Genomic DNA, 20,573 nt, shown 5'->3' with positions numbered 1-20,573 from the left:
ATATTTTCTTTGGAAAAGTGTATGGTGGTTGGCTTCTTCTGAACACACCCATTCAGAAGGGATGGACCCATCCCTCTACCATATTAGAATTTACCATTAACTCTTAACAAAGAATCCCATCATTTTTTCACACCTCGAGCCTCGCCGCTTCTTAAAACTGCTGGGCTATGTGTAATGTTTTGTATACCTTCAGTAAGACACATGTAGCCAACAACACATATATATATTAGAGCTTGTTTTGTCCTTTCTTTGAGCTTCCCTGGTGGCTCAGACGGTAAAGAATCTGCCTGCAATGCAGGAGACCCAGGTTCAATGCCTGGGTTCTTTAAATGCCCCTCCTCTCAACAAAGCCAAAGCATGCCTTCAGAGTGGCATAATGGCCTTGTGAAAGAGTGGGGGCACCTGACTGCTCCCTCTTATTCAGAGCCACTCTGGTTTTCTTATCTCAGAGCCCCTATTCTCACACTCAGATAATATGCTCCTTAAGGCCCCATTCATTGCTCCTGTGGCTTTGCCATCTGTTCCTCTGACTACTGCTGCACTTCTCCAGCCTCTGCCCCCACTATAGCTCCTACATTTCCCAATTTTCTTACCTAATGACCTGACTTTTATAATCACCACTAGTTGAGAAGAAGATTCCTGTTAGTCCCTACATGATACCATGCGAGTCTCTACATATTGAGTGTAAGTTTGAATCCTCTCTCTTTCTCAGTGATTTCCTTCATCCCCTGCTACTCAGGGCCTACTTGTGCATGACTGCATGCCTTATCTTTCTTGTATTTCCAGTATTTGCAAAACTCTAGGGCTCTACTCTCTGAATAAATCAATGTGTGCTTAATAGTTGTGGTAAGAATCTTGTTTTTAAGTTCATTAACTACTTCTCCAAAATGTCCTAAATATATTTCCACATATGTGTTATTCTGTACGTTGGCACATCTGATTCTTAATTTCCTGCTTTGCAGAGGAAGTTGTGCTCTGATGATAAAAGCCCTGTTGGAACATTACAGGAAAAAAAATTGTTTTTCAAGCTCTAAAATAATTGGTTAAGCCACTCTTCCTTTAAGAGGCATAAAACGAATAAAATTGGTGTTCATTTTTTACCTTTTTGTGATTGCTCTTACAATCCAGGTGCCCAGAGAAGATGCAAGTACTGTGGTTCATATAAGCATGTTATTCACCTACTACAATATCACGACTCCTATGATTCATTCCCTGAATCCCTAAACAAAATTAGTCATTCTCCCGATCTATGATCTCATGGTACTTTGTTCCATTTATGCTACTTCACTTAAAACATTTCAATGTGCTTTATTATGTATAGAGCTTCCCTTCTCCTCTGTGAGCTCTTTAAAGTAATAAATTGATCTGTTGAATCAGTGAATGAATGAAAGAGCTGAGAGAACAATTTTATTGACTATATCAAAATATTCAAAAAATATTCAGAGGTAAAAATATCTTTCCATTAAATGCAATGATATTTAAAACTGCCAAACTCGTCAATTTTACATAAATGGAACTAAATTAAAGTGCATGTTGTTGTTGTAGTCGCTGAGTCATGTTGGACTCTGTGACCCCACAGACTGGAGCCCCTCAGGCCCCTCTGTCCATGGGATTTCCTAGGCAAGAATACTGGAGTGGGTTGCCATTTCCTTCTCCAGGGGATCGTCCCAACTCGGGGATCACACTCATGTCTCCTGCATTGCAGGATTATTCTTTTACCACTGAGCCACCAGGGAAGCTCCCCAGAATTAAACAGCATGACCCTCTCCAATGGTCATAGCTTTGTGATCCTTTCCTAAGTGGTCAACTTGTCTTTATGATCAGAGTGCTGCTTGTTGTCTTTTGAAAAGGCTCACATTTTTCCCCAGTGTCTTCTCAAAGGTAAAATGATTTACATGTTCCCTTCAGAGAGCTTGATGCATTAAATTAACATTGAGTTTTATTCTGTATTGGACTATAATTTGTATGTTATTGTCAAAGATGAATTATTTGAATCTTCTAACTTATTCATATTAAACAATAAAATTATTAAAAATTTTAATGAGTTTGTGATAAGTGTTTTCTTATTTGTTTTCAAGCACAATTTAATATTCCTTTAGGCAGTCACTGAGCCTGCCAATTTTAAATCTTATTCCGGTCAAGCTCTCCCTTTCCTTTTATCCCCTGTCATTCTTACAAAACTGCCAGTCCACTTTAAAACCAGAGCAGGACTACCTAGTACCTAATGAAAAAGGAAGAGGAGGAACGGGAGGACAATGAAGAAGAAAGCTGTTTTCAAATACTTAAGAAAAAGTAAACTGTTTTTATGCATATATAATCTGTCCCTATTCATAGGTATAAAAAAATAGATCACAAATAGGGGATAGATGACTACTACGTGGGAGTATCTTCATATAATGGAATAAGAAACAGTATTAGAATTCAATCATTTAGCTATATGTGTATCAATGTGGTGATTCTCAGAAAACACTGGGTTCAGTGATAAAAAGTGAAAGTGTGAAATTGGTTCAGTCATGTCCCACTCTTTGCAACCCCAAGGACTATATCAGTGATAAAAGCAAGTTGCAAATGGATACACATTATATATTACCATTTACACAAATCTTAAAAACATGCAAATGAAACACACACAATGCTAACTATTGTTTGTGGACAGCTATAATTGCAATAAAAGTATAAAGATATGGATGAGAAGGGCCCAAAACAACTTCAGAATCATAATTATTTCTGAGGAGGAGAGAAGAAAATGTTAGAAAGAGGCACAAAGAAGGACTTCAATCATAATAGAATATTCTATTTATTTAAGAAAAAATATCTGAACCAAATATGGGTGATTCACAGCTGCTGCTACTGCTACTGCTGCTAAGTTGCTTCAGTTGTGTCCAACTCTGTGCGACCCCATAGACGGCAGCCCACCAGGCTCCTCCGTCCCTGGGATTCTCCAGGCAAGAACAGTGGAGTGGGTTGCCATTGCCTTCTCCAGGTTCACAGCTAATTTTTTTAAAAATCGAAATAGTGAGGGACTTCTCTGGTGATCCAATGGTTAACGCTCTGCATTTCCAGTGCAGGGAGCATGGGTTCCATCCCTGGTAGGGGAACTAAAATCTCACATGCCCTGCAGTGCAGCCAATAAAATAAATAAAAATGGTGACTACAGAGGTACTTGTAAAATCATTCAGATTTTTTTTGGCATCTTAGATGTATTTCATAAATGTAACAAGTAAATGGAAACTTTTCACTTGAAAATTTTAGAAGAGGTTGTGATGTGAAGAATATCCTTGAGAAAAAAACTATTTAACTTACTGCCTATAGGTAATAGTGATGAAAGCAAAAAAGCTTCGGTTCATTCTTCTTTTCTCCTCTTATACCAAACTATTTATGACACTGTTCGTGAAACATGAGAAGTCTTAATGTATAAAAATGATACTTCTTTGTTAAGTGGAGAAAGTGAAGTTAAGATTTCTGTCTTTACTTACCCTGGCATTTCTGCTCTATTTTTCCAGTAAGAAGGCAATAACAAAACTCAGGCATTTATAAGCCACCTGGAATTTGAACTTTAGGAGCGAATGTTTCTGTAACGCTGTTAAAAAAAAAAAAATACACAAAAAAAACACCGTGATGGGGAGAGGTTGAGGAGGCAGGGGACATATGCATACCTGCAGCTGATTCATGCTGACGTATGGCAGAAACCAGCATAACATTGTAAAGCAATTATCTTGCAATTAAAAAATTTTTTTAAGTGAAAAAAAAAGCACACATAGAATTGACAGTGAGACAGAGTATCAGAGTTCTCTTCTCATCCCTATATCATCCTCCTATCAGCTTCTTTTCTGGCTGGTTCCATAACCCCCAGAACTGTACACAAACAAAGCACACAAATATATGACTAACCTATGACGAAGCAGTATCATTCAGTGACTAAACACCGTGGAGGGCAGAGGGAGCCAAGACACACATAAGGAGACACCCACAGAATTCTGTTACGAGCCTTTATGGAGCTGTGGCAAAGGCACGGTCTACGGTCACCCCACCAAGTGCCCAAACCCTTGACCTCTATTCCTCATGCAAAATAAATTTCAAACATATTGTTAGGGCTAATGAGGCTCAGTAAACTCTAAACAACAACAACAAAAACCTGATTCATCATTAAGGCCTTTTACTTTAAATCTGAAAGATTTAAAATGCTTATGAAAAAAGAAAAAGGTCCTATTTATTGAAAATGACTTAGTGCCAGGGACTTACATCAAAAGTAACATGTTACATAAAGTAACCACACTCTGGTGTTAGAGAGCTGATGGGAAGGAGAGCTAGTAACACCCAAGCATCCTCAGGAGGGATTTCCAGCTGAGAAAAGCCAGTAACTCTGTGTAAGGCATTCTACAATTCTCACATCCTGTGTCTGCTTGACTCAGGAGAGAGAGGTCCCAGGAGATGAGAACACAGAACTTGATAAAGTAGATTTATTTTTGCGTAAAGAAGTATTAAGGAAACATCCAAAGGTCTCTTGCACAATAAACAGATCAAAGGCTGGTTGAAAGTATTTATAGGCAGTTGTTCTGAACCTTGGCTACTCATTAGAATTACCCAGGGAGTTTCTGAAGAGTAGGATGCCAAGGCGCCACCCAGACCAACTGAATCAGAATCTCTTGGAGGAGGAGCTGCGGCATTTGTGATTCTGATGCACAGTAAGGTTAACAGTTGCTGCCACAGTGCCAGGGATTCCCTGGTAAACTGGTTCTTGGGGGTGGGGGAGGGTTATTCCACAGAGCCCTGATTCATACAATGTGAGCCTATTCCTTGGTGTAAATACTCCCACCTTGACCAGTTTCAAGCTACTAATGTGAAGATGAAACAGGAGGGAAGCGGGTAGGGCATAGCCTTTAGAAGAATGACATAGCGGTAGAATATGACGAAAACTGGTTAGAACCAAATAGGTCCAAGATGGTGGACAGGTCGAGTTCCACTAGACCTTGAGCCTCAGTATACGCTCACTGTAACACATCAGCAAGCTAAGTGATGAACACACCAGTGCCATGACAGTTCCAAGGCCCACCATCAAAGATCAAAAGGTGGGCAGTGGTCCAATTCCTGGAAATCTCTACCCCTTCCCCAAAATAGTTGGAATAATCCTCCCACTCATCAGCCTCTGAAATTACCTAACCCATAAAAACTAATCGTGTCACATTTCTAGGCCTCTCACCTTCTGAGATGGCCCACGTTCTATCTATGGAATATGTTTCTAAATACATCCACTTTTTACCTATCACTTTGTTTCTCACTGAATTCTTTCTCTGATGAGATATCAAGAATCTGAGCTTAATTAAGTCCTGAATCCAGGTGTGTGATCTTAGTTAAAAGACCGTGGGTTCAAGTCCTAAACTGGGTTACATAGTTTCAGAGAGACATCGTGGAATTAGAAACAGATGGGCATAATGAGCCCTCACAAGCTCCTGAGTGCTAGCTCTAGCCATGACCTTTAGGGGCTTTGGATGATAAAGTTACAGTCAAGGGTGAGAAAGCAATAGCACAGAGACAAGTCAGAGTTTATTTCCTCAATTTAAAGAATATGAGGACAAACTAACATATTAAACCAAGACTTATCTACCATTTCATCAGCTTTTTCTCATTCCACTTTTTTCTAAACCAAAAGTTATTTTCAAATATCAGCCTTATAAAGAGAATTCTCTTTTTCCACTTTATTAATAATTACTTGAAATTAGGTCATTTTTGCAATAATTATTCAGACAGTCTCACAACTAGGGTAAATTAAGTCTTCGGTATATGGACATAAACTATGAGTTTCAAGTGTCTTTGCTTATGAGACATCTCATATGAGATTGCTACAACAATTCATGTTATGGAAGGAAGACTTGTTAAAGAGAAGTGAAATGTTGTCCTTATACCATCCAGAAATAGAAGAAAAGGAAACCATTTACTTGTGAAAGTCATTTTTAAGTAAATTACATTTAAAAACACTATCCTGTGAATTATATCCAATCAAGCTCATTTCTGAGCAAATACATAACAACTATAGCAGAGAAACTAAATGCAAGCAAATTCAAAACCACTTTGTAAGAGAGACCAAAAAACCAAGAAAAAAAAATGCTGTTTGTTAAATAATACAAAAATATAATGAACTATCTAGAAATCAAATAAAAACAATTTACTAATAAGATGCATATTCATTTAGTATGCATTTAGAAAATCTAAGAATCATAGTCCTATTAATTTTCTATATCGGTAATTGTATAATCAGTTAAGTAGTAAAACCAAGAGAGGACATCCCTGGTGGTCCAGTAGTTAAAAATAAACCTGCCAATGCAGGAGACACAGATTCGATCCCTGGTTCGAGAAGATTACACATGCCATGGAGCAAATAACCTGTGCACCACAACTATTGAGCCTGTGCTCTAGTGCCCGAGAGCCATAACTACTGAGCCGACTTGCAGCAACTACTGAAGCCCGAGCACCTAGAGCCTGTGCCCTGCAACAAAAGAAGTCACCACAATGAGAAGCCCATATATCGCAACAAAGACCCAGCATAGCTAAAAAAAAAAGAAGAGAAAAAAATCAAAAATTATTTTAAAGACAAAAACTTGTTTCCAGGTTATTTTAATGAACTTATTAACAAAAACAAAAATATTCTAATTATTCTACCCACAAATATTATAAAGTGAAAGCAATTTTTAAGATTCACATTTTAAAAATCTATCATTGTAAAACATTATGGACATGAATTTGAACAAACTCCAGGAGATGGTGAAGGACAGGGAAGCCTGGCATGCTGCAGTCCATGGGGTCACAAAGAGACAGACACCACTGAGTGACTGAACAACAAAGAACAACAACAAACCACTGGAAAACATAATTCTAAGAATTTATAATATTATCAAGCTTCCATTTGAGCCACTGTATAATCACTTGTGTGCTTAGTCGCTCAGTTGTGTCTGACTCTGTGTAACCCTATGGACCACAGCCCGCCAGGCTCCTCTGTCCATGGGATTCTCCAGGCAAGAATACTGGAGTGGCTTGCCATGCCCTCCTCCAGGGGATCTTCCCAACCCAGGGATCAAACCCAGACGATTTGAGCCACCAGGGTAGCCGATATAAACACTTAGTAGCAATAAAACTAAAAGAAAAAATATGATTTAGTTCAGCAGAGAGAACAAAAGTTACCTGCTGTGGTCTTGGGTCTTCAAAAGTAGACTCATTGACAAGGGATCGCCTTGGAAAATGATATGCTTTGTTTTCCGGCTGTGTGGTTAGAGACCTGAGCCTTGGTGTGCAGTCCTTTCTTGTTGCCAGTGAAGAATGTGCTGAGTCAGGACCTTCCCCAGAGGAGGGTGGGAAGGATTCCCGGGGAGCTTCATCCTTACTTTCCAGAGTAAGGGAAGAAGGACCTGTGTGTGTGTGCTTAGTCACTCAGTCATGTCCGACTCTGCGACCCCATGGACTGTAGCCCACCAGGCTCCTCTCTCCATGGGAATTCTCCAGGCAAGAATACTGGAGTGGGTTGCCATGCCCTCCTCCAGGGGATCTTCCCAACCTAAGAATTGAACCCAGGTCTCTCGCATTGCAGTCAGGTTCTTTACCATCTGAGCAACCAAGGAAGCCCTAGAATACTGGAGTGGGTAGCCTATCCCTTCTCCGGGTGATCTTCCTGACGCAGGAATGGAACCAGGGTCTCCTGCATTGCAGGCAGATTTTTTTTTTACCAGCTGAGCTACCAGGGAAGCCCCAAGGGAAGAAGAGGGAGGGGGACCTAATTTTCAGGAATTGCATTCTGTCCCCTCTGCAACATCTAACTCCTGACAGGAGGATGAGAGAGGAACTGCCTGGGTCAGTGTCTTCCAGTTCAGCGGTAAGGTAAACCAAAAAAATCCTAAGCATCTGTCACGGTAAGGAGCACCAGGAAAAGAGGGAAAGCTCTGTGTTGCTTTTGGAAGAGGATCTATTTCAAGATGAAGTTGGCCTGATGGATGGATCCTTTTTCTGGGATCCTGAACCTTAAATGAAGCACCACCCTGTGGGACCCTCCCAAGTAAAAATCCTTTCTGTGTTCACTTCCCTCCCCTCCCTCTCCTCGTTTGTTTCTTTTTTGTAGGAAATAGGCTTCCTTCAGCCTCCTGGACTTGCCCTGAGTTCCAAAGGGCAGATTCAAACAGCTGCTAATCAGGAAAGGGAGGGAACGAAGAAACAAAAGAGGAGTCAGGAAACAATAGTGCAACCTTGGGGCCGAGTCCTGGTTCCTCCACAAGGAATATACAGAGCAATATCCCCTGAGTTCTTCTGGGGAACTAAGGCCCCCACCCAGGAGGAGGGTGGTAACTTAAGGCTGACCACTCGGTTTCTGGAACACCACCCTGTTACCTCACCACCAACCAGTCAGAAGAGAGTGCAGACCTCTACATGCCCTGCAGCCCTCACCCCAAATTTTACCTATTAAAAATTCCTCAAAAACCATGACGGAGTTCAGGGTTTTTGAGCACAAGCCACTTGTTTTCCTTGAATGGCCCTGTAATAAACATTTCTCTGCTGCAAACTCCAATGTTTCTGTTTGGTTTCACTGTTCATCAGGCACATGAACTTGTGTTCGGTAACAACCCCATGAGGGTGGTATTTGGTCCATAAAGGACCTGGACCCACCTGAGTCTCTGCCAAATATCCTGTTTGGAAGATTGGGAACATAAAGATCTTTTCCCAAACATCTTACAGCATGCATTTTCTCTTCTTAAATTATCAAAGTTTCTCTCAGCTAACAGAGCTCTCAACCCATTACACAAGCCTTTCTTAAGTGGAAAATAAAGTAGCATTGATAATAGCCAGCAGTTCTTTTGAATTTTTCTGAAAGAACTTTGGCTTCTGTTTCACAGGATGATCAGCCCTTCACATGCATGGTTCATCTCCACATCTGCTTTGGAAAGATTCTCCTTTATCTTCAAAGGGTAAATTCTCTTTAAATTGGTTATTTGTAAAATTCATTTCTTTTTCTTGATGCAACTCAGGAAGAACTTGGAGTTTCAGTCAGACCATCAGCCTCCCCCTTTCCCTGCTTTTTTTTCCCCCTAACTTTTAGTCACTTATACGTTTACCAACTTTTAATGTGCTCTTTTTAAATGTATTTATTTATTTATGGCTGTTCTGGGTCTTCACTGATGCATGAGGGCATTCTCTGGTTGCCGTGTGAGGGCTTCTCATAGCAGTGGTTTCTCTTGATTTGGAGCGCAGGCTCTAGGCATGAGCTTCAGTAGTTGTGGCACATGGGCTTAGTTGCCCTAAGGCATGTGGCATCTTCCTGGACCAGAGATTGAACCTGTGTCCCCTGCATTGGCAGGCGGATTCTTTACCACTGGATCACCAGGGAAGTCCTCTTTTAATGTGATCTTTAAGTGCATCAATTAACTTATCTTCTTTCATTAATTTTGTGTACTTTTGGTTTCTTTTTTCTTCAAAAAGCTTTAAATAAGTATTTAACTCGCATCAATCTGTTTCTTCAGAATCCCTTTTATTCATCTTCTAGGAGCTGAACATTTTCTAAAGCATTTCTCATATCCAGTTCCAAGTGCGCACAACATACGTTGTCTTTAAGAACAGAAGCCTGGTGGCTCATCATTAGCACATGCTCACCAGAGCCTTCCTCTATGTGCACTTTAGCATTTCCTCATCTTTTTCTTCTTCTGTTGGATCAGTCTGTCATTCTTCCTTTCTATTCGTCCCTTTCTTGTGAGTACAGCTTTATGTTTCCTTAAAAATAAAAATTTTCATCAAAGCATCTTTTAGTGCTTCTGAAATTGTTTCTTACTCTTGCTGTGTATATTGAAGGCTGTTTTGGTTGCAGTTACTTTTAAATTTTATGTTTTGATGCATATTCTAAAGACTGAATCTCTCTTACAACATCGATCATCAGCTCAACTTCTTTTAAGTATTTACATTTCTCTCTTTCAGTCCTTTTCTCAATTTCTTTAAGCTCATAAAATGCGTTGAAAATTTCCAGCTCTTTATTAATGACTTCCAGCTTTTATATTTCTGATCATTTTTCCTCAAATGTGGCATCCATTAAAGTTGATTTGAGGCTTCTAAATTCTTTCCTCTCCCCTCCCCCCCCCAAATTGGATCCTTTATTTTGCATTAAAAGATACTACTGGGACATTTGGTAAAATTCAATGGGGTCTCAGGATTAGTTAGTATCATCAATGTTAATTTCCTGATTTTGATGGTTGTATTGTGACTATGAAATAGAATGTCCTACACAAACCTCTGAACTATTTGGGGGCAATGGGGCATCAGGTTGGCAACTTACTCCCAAAGTGAAAGTCACTCAGTCATGTCCGACTCTTGCAACCCCATGGACTGTAGCCTACCAGGCTCCTCTGTCCATGGAATTTTTCAGGCAAGAATATTGGAATAGAAACTGGAGTTTCCTACTCCAATACTCCCAAACGGTTTAAGATAAAATGTTATCTGTACTGTACTTTTAACTTTTGTGTAAATTCAGATCACTTTTTAAATTAATAAATTTTGGAGTAGTTTCACAGCAATGTTGAGCAGAAGGTACAGAAAGTTACCATATAACCCTGTTCTCTTTCACACATGGGTATCCATACCCCTCCTTTATCACCATCCCCCACAGAAGTGGTCCATTTTTTACAACTGATGAACCTATCAGACACATTATTATCACCGAGAGTCCATAGTTTACATTTCACTCTTAGTGTTGTACATTCTTGGCTTTGACAAATGGTATCCCTCATTATAGTCTCATAGAGAATAGTTTCACAGACCTAAAATTCCTCTGTGTTCCTACCTATTCATCCCTTTTAGCTTTACAGCCCCTGGCAACCACTGATCTTTTTATTGTATCTGTACTTTTGCCTTTTCTAGAATGTCATGTGGTTGGAATCATACAGCATGTAGCCTTTTCTAAATTCTTTTTGAATGAAGTTAAGCTTGTCAAAAACTAGATGTTTTTCTCCAGAAGGGCACAGACTCCAGTGGCCAGTTCTTTCTGTCTCGCATAGAGTAGCAATATAATAAACTATGACTATGGATATAAGTACATCATTTCCCACCGAAATCCAGGATAATCTGGGCCAGGTCTGTATTCCCCTATCTGTGCTGCTATCACCTGGTACAGTGTCTTCGGGACCCGTGGGACACAGAGCATCACATTCCCAGGACCCTGCCAGCTACCTCAAATGGCAGAGAACACACCAGATCACTCAGTCCAAAGCCAAACTCATGGCTAGCAACAGGCACAGACCTTGATGGAGGTGAGGAAGAAGAATCAGTAAAACGCTGGCCAATGGCTCTCCCTTTTTTGACTAAATATTTTATTCTGAGGTCCTGGAGGCCTTATCCTGCCCACAAAGCTCACAGAAATCTCCCTGTTCTCGGATCCCTTCCTTGACTTGTGTCTGACGGGCCTTTGAATACAAGTAAGGAGAAGTGCTGAAGCAGTTACAGAATTTCAACTTCACTAACTTTATCTTTAAGAACTAGGGGAGGGACTTCCCTGGTGATGCAGGGGTTAAGACTCTGTGCTCCCAATGCAAGGGCCTGGGTTTGATCCCTGGTCAGAGAACTAGATCCCACATGCTGCAACTAAGAGTTCTCCAGCCGCAACTAAAGATCCATCGACAAAGATCAAAGATCCTGCATGTAGGAACTAAGACCTGATGCAGCCATATAAGTATATAAATATTAAAAAAAAAAAAAACCTAAGGAAGAAGCAAGAGGTGTTTTCAAAGTGTTCACATTTTGAAACTGTGTAGTCCAACTGGGATCAAAAACAGCATGCTTGTCAAACTATTCCTGCACAGAGTAGTAAAATGACTGAGGACACAGAAGGTACTCAGGTGCTACTGGTTCACAGTGAGCATTTCAGGGGCTTTTAGGAGCTGGATGGATGCTCCTCTCAGGAGCAGGAGTATTGGGCCATGTGAGCATCTCCTCAATGCAGAGCCTACTCCTCGAGTCCTGGGGGACACAGGCATGGTCCAGCTCAATGAGTAGTTCAGTCTTGTTGAATCTGTAGGTCAGCTGGGAACTGGCCAATTTTAACTGGGCAGGGATGAATAGCTCTGATGACCCCAGCTGACCTCGATGTATGTCTCAATGTTACCTGGGGATGAGCTGACCTGTGCTGATCTGAGCAGTGCTGCTGACCTTGGCTAGATGTGCTCGCATGCCTTGGGGTCATCAGAGGGAGGGTGCTTTGGGCTAGACTAGCTCAATGTATCTCTGAGTCAGCTGGGAATAAGCTGATGCAGACTGGACCCTGCCGTGCACTGGGCTCTACCCTGTCTGTTCCTCATCTTCCTCCTAGAATGATAGAAAAGCCCAGTCATATCTTCCCTTGGCAATGGCAGAGGCAGAAGGGACTCTTTGCATTTTAAGAAGTTTCCTCTGGCTGTGAGATAGCAACAACTGTTTTGATGGTCTTTTCTTTCCATAAAGTCCTCATCCTCAGGGAAACTGTTTGGAAATGGGATGTCCAGTAAGAGCAGCTGTGGTTGCCCACCTCTTCTTTTGTTTCTATGTCTCACTTCACCAGCTCCAGAACTACCATTGCTAGGATCTGCAGCGGTAAAATGCATACCCTGCCCTCTCCCTCTTTGCGCATAGAACTTCATTCGGAAACAAAGTTTTGAGTCTGGTTAGCAGAATTTATACCACATGTCTGCCCCCTAACAAGGAGGAAAGCGGGGAAAGGAAAATGGTTCCACACTGAGAAGGCAGGATTTCTACTGTGAAGAATTGTGATCATGCAGAGAGACTGATCAGAAGGTTTGGGCAGCCATGAATTACAGATGCTCATTACAGTTGTCATATTGGGTCATGTGACCTGGCTATTCAGGACATAATAGTTCATCTAAAGACTAAACATAAGGGAAGTATTTGGTCTTTGAAGTGGTTTATAGGACTCTAACAGGCACACCATGATACAACATAACCTGTCTCAGGGGATCTGTGTAAGACACACAAAGAGGTGAGCAGTTAGCACACAGAGAAAAGTGACGTTACAAGAATAGAGAGAGGAAAGAGCTGGGAAGAAAGAGCTGGGAACAGAGAGCCGCACCACCAGCATCAGAGGTGATGTTTGCAGAAGCCATTGTGGTATTACCCGATTTGCCACAATATCTGAACTAATGTTCTAATTCTAAATGGAGCCTGACATAATCACATCCCAAGAGAAAACATCTCTGAACACATCCCTGCTCCTGCAATCTGAAATGTGCAGTCTCCTGAACCCCTCTCCTTCAAGGAAAAGCAAATTCCAAGTGTCCCAGTGGTTGTCCATTAGATATGAGCTCCTAAGGGACCCATGTCAAGTTAATTTCATCCCAAAGCATCTACTATTTATGGCAAGTGCTCAGGAGATGTTTGTTGAAAATTGAACTAAGGGTGTAAGCTGTAAGTGCTGTAGGATTCAGAATAGAAAGCAATCGCTCTTCTAACTCCAGTGTTCGAGGTACTCTGGGTTGGTCCTCTCACCACAGATTCATTATCTGCTCTTCTCTGCCCCGCTTTCTGTGCCTTAGAAGGATGACCTCCAAGGACTGCATGCCCTGTACTCCCTTATCCTGTGGCTTTCCCCTGGGAATTGCCAAGAGAAGCACTGCTCCTGATAGTGGGAGGGAGGGAAGAAGATATGGAAACGTACTGCCCACAACACTGTGGGGTTCTAGCAGAGGTCATGTTACTTTCTGGCCGCATCTATTGCCAAGTGGTCTCTCTCCATGGTTCCAGCTCCCCGGGTCTCTAGTAATACTGCTCACTTCCCTTGCCTTTCCAGACCTATGGCGGTAACAGCTCTCAGCTGTTGCTAATCCCTGGGAGCATCACCAGTACTTTGTTGTGTCCCTTGACTCTGCTCACACCTCTGACAATAGTCTTTGCTTAAGCTCTTCAGCTAAACCTGCTGAATGTGCCATTTCTTTCCAGCCAGCATGCTGACTGCTACATTATATTTATATTCTAGAAAGGAGGAGATAGTACTATACTTGTTCCTAAGTAGTCTTACCATTTGGAGACAGGTCAAGTTCACACAGATAGAAAGAATGTGCAAAATAGCCTTTAATATCAAGCACTGGAGATACAGGAGTGACTCCTCTGTTTTCTTATATCAGTTTCTACTCCCCAAATTCTTTCATGGGACCCAAACCTCAACCTCTCCCCTCCCTGACCTCCTTATCAGAGAAGCCTCCTCTCCTATAGCTACAAAGTTTTTGTTTTTCATTCTCCCTATCCCTGACTTCAGGAGCCCATTGCTTCTGTGCCAAATGTCAGTTTTTTGACCTAGTCAAGTCCCTTGAGGTTTCCAACCCTAGAGGCTCAAGATGGAAAGAGAAAAAAGAGAGCTTAGTGGACTGCACTCAGGTTGTGGTATCTATAAAATAATCAGATCATCCATGGATATGGTTAAAAATCCTGTAGGTGTTTCCTGCACTTGCTAAAAGGTTTACTAAAGGCTGAATGTCTTCTATAAGGTTAGCCTGACATGTATCTAACTCTGGGAGAGAAAGGGAAGAACTGGAGAGGGACTTCTATCCAGCCACTCTAAAAACTATTTCTTTGAGGAAGCAGAACTGGAGCTTACCTTTAAGGGAGAAACAACTTTAAACAACTGATAAGAAAGAAGGCATTTCAGAGAGTGGAGAAGGATGTGAGCAAAGAAGATATAAATGTGGCAATTGGGAAGAAATTAGTACACCACACACTTTGTTGTTTCATGTAAGCAAGTACCAATTTGGGAGGCCTTAAATGCCAGGGTAAAGGCTTTAAGGAGTCTTTAAAGCTTCTTAGCAAGAGATAGTACTTCAGAAGTCACATATAAAATAGATTGGAGATATAGAGACAGGATGACCAGTTAGAAAATAAATGTAGTTATCCAGATGTGAGGTTATAAAGGTCTGTGCCAGGTAGTGGTCCTTGAAACATCACAAAGGAAGAAACTACATTTTGGTTATGAGGTAGTGGTAGTTTAGTCAATAAGTTGCGTCCGACTCTTGGGACCCCATGGACTATAGCCCACAAGGCTCCTCTGTCCTTGGAATTTCCCAGGCCAGAACACTGGAGCTGGTTGCCATTTCCTTCTCCAGGGGATCTTCCCAGCCCAGGGATCGAACTTATGTCTCCTGCATTGCAAATTGGTTCTTTACCACTGAGCTACCAGGGAAGCCTGGTTAGAGGGTACAGGAGGCATAAAAGGGAAAGTAGAACATAAAGATGACAAATTGTGGAATTGAGAGACAGAGAATGATGGTGCAGAGGCAAAAACAGAAAATCTTCTTAGAGAGAGCTAGTTTTAGATGAAAATTTAATTAAGTTTTAGATACATTGCATTTAAGTATCTCTGTGACTCCCAGTAGAAGTGGAAATGGAGGCATAAAACAAACAGAGACAACTGAAGAAATGACTTGAAATCATAAAAGTAAGCCGCACCTCTGAGAAAGGCTTCATATTCAATCAGGGGCCCGGGGCTAAATAGTAGGATCTTTAGGGAGTTAGAAGAGAAAATAAACTAAAGGAGTCAGTACAGAAACAGTATGAAAAATGGACAGAGAAAAAGGTAGAGAAATGAAATAGCATAAGAAAAACATGGATGGAACTTCCCAGGTGGTCCAGTGGTTAAGACTCCCCTCTTCCACGGCAGGGGGCATGGGTTCCATCCCTGGTCAGGAAACTAAGATCCTGCGTGCTGCGGGGTGTGGCCAAACAAAACCCAAACCCCACAAAACCAAAAACAACAACAAGAAAATCAAGGAATGATTCCAGAAAGGATACATTTGAATTGTAACACAGACATCTCAGCCTTTGCAGAAGGATCCTTCAAGATTTTTTTTTCCTTCCAGGTTTTGAAAATAGAGCAACAAGGTCAACAATATGAACAAGTTGTCTTAAATTAGGACTTTCAGTCAAAAATACTTCCCTGGAAGTGTTGATTTACATAATTGGATAGGATATAATCCTGAAGCCATTGGAAGGTATATTAGTTTAGATGTCTTTGGAGGCAGATAACAGGAAATCCAATTCAAGTTAGCTTAACTAATATAACTGAAAGCTTGTTGGTTCACTTTCCAGAAATGACCACTAATTGGGCAGGCTTTAGGTTGGCCCAAACTGAAGGAAAATACCATTTTCCCTCATTTCTCTTGGTTTACTTTCATCCACAAGCCAGCTATATCCTCACCCTGGTTTAGCAAAATCTACCTGTTTCTGTGTTTACATCTAAGATTACATCCTTCTCCCCTGGTGGCTCAGAGGTAAAAACTTTGGCCTGCAATGTGGGAGATGCGGGTCCCATGCTTGGATTGGGAAGATCCTCTGGAAAAGGAAATGGCAACTCACTCCAGTATTCTTGTCTGGAAAATTCCATGGACAGAGGAGCCTGGCAGGGTACAGCCCAGGGGGTCACAAAAGTCAGACACAACTTAGTAACTAAACCACCACCACCCAAAAATCGCACTATTTGTGTCATGCCTGAACCAGCCACTGGGGCTAGGGGAAAGGCATAAATTGATTGACTTAGGTGATCATCACTGAACCAATCACTTACCACTGCACATTGAAATAACACAGATTGACAGGTAATCAGTCATGAGCCCTCTGGATATGAGGTGTGTGGTCAGTCTTGCTCAACTGCTGGGCAGGTTCCTAGTGTCAGAAGGCTTAAATGAATGTTAGGAAGACAACTAGGATTCCACAGATGGGTACTGAATGTGGATGTGATTGGGCAAGTTATCATTGGCTTAAACAAGGTAGAATTTCTCTCTCTCCCAGCTAAAAGTCTGGAACTTTGTAGCACAAGATGAGTACAGCAGCTCTGCTCCATAATGTCCTTGGGACCCAGAAGTCTCCCTTTAGCTCACCACCCGGATGACATCCCTAGGGTGTAGCCTTAATTCTCATTATCCCAGAGAAGATCTCTGCCGCAGGCAACAGCATGGAGGAAGAGACAAACAAAAACGGACAAAGGGGCACATTTGAAGGAAGGTTTCTAGAAGCTGTCACACATGGCTACCTTAATCACGTGACTGTACCTACCTGCCAGCTGGGCTCCCTTGGTGGCTCAATTGTAAAGAAGCCACCTGCAGTGCAGGAGACATGAGTTCCATCTGTGGGTGGGGAAGATCCGCTGAAGGAGAAAATGGCAACCCACTCCAGTATTCTTGCCTGGTCCCAAGGACAGAAGAGCCTGTCAGGCTACAGTCCAAGGGGTCGCAAGAGTCAGACACAACTTAGCGACTAAATCACCACTAGGCTAGGAATTGAACTTTATTGTGGATAGCCATTTTCCTGGCTAACCATTTTATTACTGTAGAATAAGGGGGAAATTAATATTGGGGGACAAACACCCTCTGCCACTGAAAAAATGAGATCTGCTAGGATTGATTCAATGATCTCAGGCTAATTAGTAAACTGCTTGGGAAAGTTAGTTATCTATTTGTAATCTGGCAAACAGGACAGGAGTGAGATGAGAGAAAAATCCCAATTCAGAGGAATGAAATAGTCGTTCCTCCCAAGTCAGAAGAATGAAATAGTGAAAAGGAGTTTACATCCCATTTTTACCACCTAATAGTTGGGCAACCCTTAATAGGTTGCATAACCTCTAAAAGCCTGTGATCATATCTGTAAAATGGAGAAAATATCATCTACTCCACAGAGGTAGGAAAAGATTGAGATAATAGTTTTTAAGGGCTTTGTAAGCAATAATGCTCATACAGATAAAAGTTTTTGTCTGCAAACAATAACTATTACTTATGACAAAGCCTACAATAGCATTGTTTATATTTAGGAGTACATTTATTGAATTAAATTTGCATTAGCTTTTTTTTTTTTCCTTTTGGCCATGAAACGGCATGCAGGATCCTAGTTTCCCTGACCAGAGATAGGACCTATGCCCCCTGCAGAGTATTAACCACTGAACTGCTGGGTAAGTCCCTGTGTTAGCTTTTTTAAGATCAGGTTTTCAATTCGAGAAGTGAGTTTGGTGACTAACTGAATTTAAAAAAATTTTCACTGTATTTGTTTCCAGCTGGTCAAGTCTCATCTATCAGCTTGTTTGATGTATAACTAGAAAGCAGTTGAGCAAATATTCTCACCATGTCATAAAAAGCCCAAAATGAGAAACTTCAGATAAGAAAATTTGAGTCACAGTATTTGACATTAATTTCTACCATAAAATGAATTTTTCAAATTATAATAAATTATATAAGTGGAGTCCCAAATTTCACATATACTCTCTTTTGCATACAGAATAGGAATGAATTGAGAAAAAGTATCTCATTTGCTTTGTTTAATGTAATTCACAAGTTATAGTGGGAAGAGCAGTGGGGCTGGCCTATTGGGAGAGGCTCATTTCTACTACACAGTGGCCTCAATGGAGGGTGATGTGTCAGTCTGCTATTAGGTCAGGAGGTTGATGGCATACAGGATGGTTAAGTAAGTAGACCGAACTAGTGGGAGCTAGACTTCTCAATGTGGAAAGGAAGAAAACTAGGCCTGGAAGAAGTGATCCCCTAGAAGTAATGAGCACTTCTAGCAGCCAAAGTGTAGCTTCTGAATATCGTTCTCCACTAAAATGATCCAAAACTCCTTGAAGAAATGGTTGAATTCAGGGCTGGGACAGGGAAAGTACAATATGTCCCTGGAACATCTTGTGGAGCATAAAAATAGGGAAGTACTCAAAAATGATGAGGAGTTGTTAGAAAAGAGTCAAACTGCAGAGTTTCCATTAACTAAATATGGGATGATTTAAACTTAAAATGAATGATGGTAGCAACAGATATGACTTATTGGATAAAATAGGAATCCTGGGTCTATCCTGATATAAATATATATAAATAAATAAATGAGAATGAATAGAAGATTTATTTTATAGTAGAACAGTGCAAAATAATGAATATAGATGGAATGATGGAATTAGAATATCACCATTTGTCAATCATTATAGTAATCACTTGTTTAGGGAAGAACCAACAATGGCCATTAAAACCAGGATATTTACATAATATCAAAGTAGCTCTCCATAAAATACTGCTTAATAGCATATTAATTAACAAGTACAAGATGTTAATTTTACAGTGAAGAAGTTTGGCAGACATTGTCTTAATGAAATAATAATAGCCAACACTATTAGAAATGGGACAAATTAACATGTGTTCATTTGCCTCCTGATAATGCATTGAGAAGAACATAGCATCACGCCTGTGGTATTTCTCCAAAAAAGATGAATAATCTGAATCCAATCATAATAAGTAAAAGGCAAATTCAAATTGAGAGGTGTTCTACAAAGTAATTGGCCTATTCTCTTTTAAAAAGCTGATATCATGAAAAACATGGAAAAACTGAGGAAATCCTCCAAGAAGGAGTCTAAAGGCATATAATACTGGGTACAACACAGGATCCTCTATTGGATCTGGGATTAGAAGGGAACTGTAGGTACATTACTACTTTTGAATGCAGGCCATGGAGTGGATGGTAATTTTGTATCAGTTTTAATTTCTTGATTTTTACTGGATTTACTATACATACAAAATAATTGAGAGAGAAATAGATAAAAGAGAATAAGACAAACTGGCAAAATATTAACAGCTGACTAGAGAATCTGGGTAAAGGGCAAACTAAAATTTTTTGTTCTGGTCCTAACAATTTTCTGTAAGGTTGAAATGATTTTAGAGTAGTTATTTTGAAAAAGCAAAATGTGTAATATAAAAATAATTAAATTTCAGTTCATGGAAAGTTATATTGGGCTTCTAGGAAGTAACAGCATAGTTTTTGAATCTTCTTAAAGCCCTAATATAAACAGAGAAATTGGAAAGCAAAATTAAAAACCCATGGATAATGTTTACAACAAAACAAGATAATAAGATATTCCCACAAAACACAAATTATAAGCAGGTGGGGCCAAATCACCTAAAACACAAGACCATGATGTTAGAGTCTATGCAAGAGAATAAAGGAAATCAGTCAGATATTTGATGGACCAGAGAACTGGACAATCCCAAAGAAACAGATTTTTGCTGGAAAATGAAATCTAAGAATAGCAACTGAAACTGGTTTTATCCATTCCAACAACAGATGAATGCAATGAAGTCCTGGTAAGACCTGAAAGGGTGGCAACAGTCTCACCCATGTGAATTCTCAGTGCTGACCAACAAAACCTCGCTTCCAGGACATAGCTCTGAGGAGAAACCTCTGGCTTTGGAATAAAAATTGATGAGGATAGTGACAATGATGATGAAGTAAAAAAGATCCAGACAAAAAATGGTGAGGGGAGCAGGTCAGGAAATCCCACAAAGCAGTCAAATTTTTTAAACATTACATAAACACAGGAAGAAGCACCACTGTCAGGTTAGATATGAATAGCTTTTCTATTTTTTTTTTAGTTCAGTTCAGTTCAGTTGCTCAGTTGTATCCGACTCTGCAACCCCATGAACCGCAGCACTCCAGGCTTCCCTGTCCATCACCAACTTCCGGAGTCTACCCAAACCTATGTCCATCGAGTTGGTGATGCCATCCAGCCATCCGATCCTCTGTCATCCCCTTCTCCTCCTGCCCTCAATCTTTCC

General features: G+C 40.7%; 1 protein-coding gene across 5 annotated transcripts in view; it reads right to left on the bottom strand.

Annotated features, from left to right (window-relative positions):
- The window catches only part of FBXO34 (F-box protein 34), a 91,470-nt gene extending 83,457 nt beyond the window's left edge, over positions 1-8,013 (bottom strand). For 2 of the 5 annotated variants that reach the window (XM_081509489.1, XM_081509503.1), the window contains exon 1: positions 7,177-7,315. The gene's annotated coding sequence lies outside the window, so the exon portion shown is untranslated. Of the gene's footprint in view, positions 1-7,176 lie in introns of all 5 variants that reach the window. The other 3 variants (XM_081509481.1, XM_081509488.1, XM_081509510.1) reach the window with 3 other exon arrangements.
- Positions 8,014-20,573: the final 12,560 nt, after the last annotated feature.

This window comes from Giraffa tippelskirchi, chromosome 7 (genome assembly GCF_054371585.1).
Source record: "Giraffa tippelskirchi isolate mGirTip1 chromosome 7, T2T-mGirTip1v1.2.pri, whole genome shotgun sequence".
In the NCBI taxonomy this organism is placed as follows: domain Eukaryota; kingdom Metazoa; phylum Chordata; class Mammalia; order Artiodactyla; family Giraffidae; genus Giraffa; species Giraffa tippelskirchi.
This window is presented reverse-complemented; position numbering and strand designations above follow the sequence as displayed.